This window comes from Diorhabda carinulata, unplaced genomic scaffold, assembly GCF_026250575.1.
Source record: "Diorhabda carinulata isolate Delta unplaced genomic scaffold, icDioCari1.1 Dcau_14, whole genome shotgun sequence".
In the NCBI taxonomy this organism is placed as follows: Eukaryota; Metazoa; Arthropoda; class Insecta; order Coleoptera; family Chrysomelidae; genus Diorhabda; species Diorhabda carinulata.
In genome coordinates, this window is record NW_026613959.1 from 797076 (window position 1) to 802461 (window position 5386).

At 33.5% G+C, this 5386-nt stretch overlaps 1 non-coding gene across 1 annotated transcript; it reads right to left on the reverse strand.

Annotated features, from left to right (window-relative positions):
- Window positions 1-383: 383 nt before the first annotated feature.
- LOC130903182 (5.8S ribosomal RNA) lies at window positions 384-539 on the reverse strand. Its single transcript, XR_009060590.1, has one exon. It is a non-coding gene; the product is annotated as a 5.8S ribosomal RNA (ribosomal RNA).
- Window positions 540-5386: the final 4847 nt, after the last annotated feature.

Here is a 5386-nt window from a genome sequence, read left to right on the forward strand (position 1 = left end):
ATCATTTTATCATAAATATATTATATATACACACACTTATTTATCGACTATATATACGTCGTATATATGTATAATATATATATATTATATATAAATATAACTCTCTACCAAACAAATTTTATGTATTTCATATAAATACACGATTAATTTATGGTATAGCGGGTTGTGTTCAAAAATTGCGTAACTTTTTCTATAAAAATTTACGCTGCTTTTCGCACTTTAGGATGCCGCACAAATACAAAAAAAAATACGCACAAGTTTGTATGTGCATGTGTTTTTTCTTAATTAGTGTGCGTTATTGTTTCACATCCAACACGCTTAGGCATTATTTTTCTTTAATAAATAGAAAAATTTTAAATTCTAAGCAGTCTTTTAAATTGATACGACCCTCAGTCAGGAGTGGTCCGGGAACGAGTATCCGAGGACCGCAATGTGCGTTCGAAATGTCGATGTTCATGTGTCCTGCAGTTCACAAGTTGACGCGCAATTAGCTGCGTTCTTCATCGACCCACGAGCCAAGTGATTCACCGTTCAGGGTAATCATTTTATTATTATGTCGTTTTCTCATATTCTATTCGTCGTATTTTTAATATTTGATTATTATTAAATTAATAATATTATTATAATATCTTATACGCGTATAGAAAATTTATATAACGACATTTTTTATATATATATATATATATATATATATATATATTATAATAAATGGTAATTATTCGAAACTTTTAGAGAAATTATAATATCGTACTTTGATATATCTGATAAATTTTAACCGCTGCACATGTTTTATTACAAACGAGGCGCGCATAGACAGATATCTCGCACGATATATTCCTCCTCTATATATTATTACAGTTTTTTTTTTTATCTTGAAAGTTTTATACAAATTTCGACGGTCGGGCGTAAATCTTCGAACACCTTCGAAATAATACATAAAATATTATTTCTAAAACGAATTTTTATACATATCGATAGAATCGACATGTGCTTAAATTTCGTTTAGGTACCCGGATGAAAATGTCTCAATAACATAATCATCACATATAATCTTGTCGATATTTTCTTGTATTACCTTCAAACGATAAAAAACTTAGGTAATAATATAATAAACGAAATAAAATTTATCCATAAAAATATAGACACACACACGACAACAGACGACGTTTCAATAAACTATATATTTTTCGTTTATTATAATAACGATTCTTTATCAGAACGTTTTTAGTTAACAAGAAATTTTGTTAATGATCGTTCCGTCAATCGTTATAATATATATATATATATAATTTATAACATATATAAATTTCTTTTGAAGAGTTCGATAATTTTGTAGAAGAAAATTCTCTTTTACAATTAATACAGACTTGATTTCGTTTTTTTTTTTTTGTTTAAAAACGAACAAATACTCTGTAATGATCCTTCCGCAGGTTCACCTACGGAAACCTTGTTACGACTTTTACTTCCTCTAAATGATCAAGAAAGAGCTCTCAATCTGTCAATCCTTCCGGTGTCCGGGCCTGGTGAGGTTTCCCGTGTTGAGTCAAATTAAGCCGCAGGCTCCACTCCTGGTGGTGCCCTTCCGTCAATTCCTTTAAGTTTCAGCTTTGCAACCATACTTCCCCCGGAACCCAAAAGCTTTGGTTTCCCGGAAGCTGCCCGCCGAGTCATCGGAGGAACGTCGGCGGATCGCTAGCTGGCATCGTTTATGGTTAGAACTAGGGCGGTATCTGATCGCCTTCGAACCTCTAACTTTCGTTCTTGATCAATGAAAGCGTTTTTGGCAAATGCTTTCGCTTCTGTCCGTCTTGCGACGATCCAAGAATTTCACCTCTAACGTCGCAATACGAATGCCCCCATCCGTTCCTATTAATCATTACCTCGGGGTTCCGAAAACCAACAAAATAGAACCGAGGTCCTATTCCATTATTCCATGCACACAGTATTCAGGCAAAATTTTGGCCTGCTTTAAGCACTCTAATTTGTTCAAAGTAAACGTGCCGGCCCACCTCGACACTCAGTCAAGAGCACCGCGGCGGGATTGAGTTGGGCCGCCCTTGCGAGCTAAGCCCACCGGCAGGACGTCCCACGACACGCCAGTTAACACCGCGTACGATGAACCAGCGGCGTGGGACACAGATTCGACTACGAGCTTTTTAACCGCAACAACTTTAATATACGCTATTGGAGCTGGAATTACCGCGGCTGCTGGCACCAGACTTGCCCTCCAATTGATCCTCGTTAAAGGGTTTAGAGTGTACTCATTCCGATTACGGGGCCTCGGATGAGTCCCGTATCGTTATTTTTCGTCACTACCTCCCCGTGCCGGGAGTGGGTAATTTGCGCGCCTGCTGCCTTCCTTGGATGTGGTAGCCGTTTCTCAGGCTCCCTCTCCGGAATCGAACCCTGATTCCCCGTTACCCGTTACAACCATGGTAGGCGCAGAACCTACCATCGACAGTTGATAAGGCAGACATTTGAAAGATGCGTCGCCGGTGCGAGACCGTGCGATCAGCGAAAAGTTATTCAGAGTCACCAAATTGTACGATGACGAGCAAGCCCGCCACCGATTGGTTTTGATCTAATAAAAGCGCTCCTTCCGTCTCCGGTCGGAACTCTGTTTGCATGTATTAGCTCTAGAATTACCACAGTTATCCAAGTAAATGTGGGTACGATCTAAGGAACCATAACTGATTTAATGAGCCTTTCGCGGTTTCACCTTAATTTGGCTTGTACTGAGACATGCATGGCTTAATCTTTGAGACAAGCATATGACTACTGGCAGGATCAACCAGGGAACTGTGTTTTATAATATATATAATATATATTATTATTATTATTATTATATATATATATATATATTTTATAATAAAAAACTATTATCGAAAAAGTTTTAATAACAATATCCAAAAGAGGATAAATTATGATGATGTTTTTTATATTACATATATACTTTATATTTATACATAATATAATAATCATCTATATTCGTGTATAAACACATTGTTATTTACTTTTTCTTTTGCGTGTTTGCTGCGCTTATTATTGAAAATATATAATTTTCAGCGCCACGCTTTATTTATATTTTTTCTTATTTTATAAAATTTCACCGAATCGACTATAAATCTATCTAAATTTAATCGAAATGAGAAAAATTAGATGATTACGTCGACCGGGCTACAATTTCGACATTATCTCTACCCTTCGCTAGATTGTAAGCGACATGGTTTATACATTAGGTAATAATGAACGAAATTTTTATTCTCGCACGGAATAATGAGAGTTATCGCAAATATTGTGTATTATATATATAAAAGTGTAATATAATATATATTTTTCATAGACGATCGCATATGAATCGCTCACGATAGAACGCTAGCTAAATTCGCGATCTCGCAATAGATATTTAATTTGTGGATAAATTGATATAATATCTAAAAAGGGAACCGCTAGCAATATACGTTAATATATTGGAGGAGAACGGGGACCCTTTCAGAAAACTATATAATCCACCGATGTGGAATGACCGAAACAACGTCTTTACGTAAATTATAACGAGTTTATTAAAATTTAACGAGACGTCAACTTCGATACACCACACATATATGTGCGCTGTACAACGGTACGCCTTCTACATTAACATTAATAAAGATGTATAGTGAAAATATATAAAAGATGTATTGTGAATATTAAAAAGAAGTATTATGAAATTACATGTTTTGTATTTAGAAGCCGTCCGAGGTGTATCTATCACATAAAAGTGTTATGAAAATATTAACAATAAGGAAAAAAAGTATTATGAAATTAGATGGCCGCTCGATGTATGAACGTACGAGGTGTATTATATAAAAGTTGTATGAAAATAGAAATAATAATGAAAAACAAGTATTATGAAATTAAATTCCGCTCGATATAGGAACTTGTCGAGAAAGATGATTTGTGAAGTTGAATGGAGATGTTTTGTATGTAGAAGTCGTCCGAGGTGTATGACATAAAAATGTTATGAAAATATTAACCATAAGGAAAAAAAGTATTATGAAATTAGATCGCCGCTCGATGTATGAACGTACGAGGTGTATTATATAAAAGTTGTATGAAAATAGAAATAATAATAAAAAACAAGTATTATGAAATTAAATTCCGCTCGATATAGGAACTTGTCGAGAAAGATGATTTGTGAAGTTGAATGGAGATGTTTTGTATGTAGAAGTCGTCCGAGGTGTATGACATAAAAATGTTATGAAAATATTAACCATAAGGAAAAAAAGTATTATGAAATTAGATCGCCGCTCGATGTATGAACGTACGAGGTGTATTATATAAAAGTTGTATGAAAATAGAAATAATAATAAAAAACAAGTATTATGAAATTAAATTCCGCTCGATATAGCAATTTGTCGAGAAAGATGATTTGTGAAAATTGAGTGGAGATGTTTTGTATTTAAAAGCCGTCCGAGGTGTATGACATAAAAGTGTTATGAAAATATTAACAATAAGGAAAAAAAGTATTATGAAATTAGATCGCCGCTCGATGTATGAACGTACGAGGTGTATTATATAAAAGTTGTATGAAAATAGAAATAATAATAAAAAACAAGTATTATGAAATTAGATCGCCGCTCGATGTATGAACGTACGAGGTGTATTATATAAAAGTTGTATGAAAATAGAAATAATAATAAAAAACAAGTATTATGAAATTAAATTCCGCTCGATATAGGAACTTGTCGAGAAAGATGATTTGTGAAGTTGAATGGAGATGTTTTGTATGTAGAAGTCGTCCGAGGTGTATGACATAAAAATGTTATGAAAATATTAACCATAAGGAAAAAAAGTATTATGAAATTAGATCGCCGCTCGATGTATGAACGTACGAGGTGTATTATATAAAAGTTGTATGAAAATAGAAATAATAATAAAAAACAAGTATTATGAAATTAAATTCCGCTCGATATAGCAATTTGTCGAGAAAGATGATTTGTGAAAATTGAGTGGAGATGTTTTGTATTTAAAAGCCGTCCGAGGTGTATGACATAAAAGTGTTATGAAAATATTAACAATAAGGAAAAAAAGTATTATGAAATTAGATCGCCGCTCGATGTATGAACGTACGAGGTGTATTATATAAAAGTTGTATGAAAATAGAAATAATAATGAAAAACAAGTATTATGAAATTAAATTCCGCTCGATATAGGAACTTGTCGAAAAAGATGATTTGTGAAGTTGAATGGAGATGTTTTGTATGTAGAAGTCGTCCGAGGTGTATGACATAAAAATGTTATGAAAATATTAACCATAAGGAAAAAAAGTATTATGAAATTAGATCGCCGCTCGATGTATGAACGTACGAGGTGTATTATATAAAAGTTGTATGAAAATAGAAAT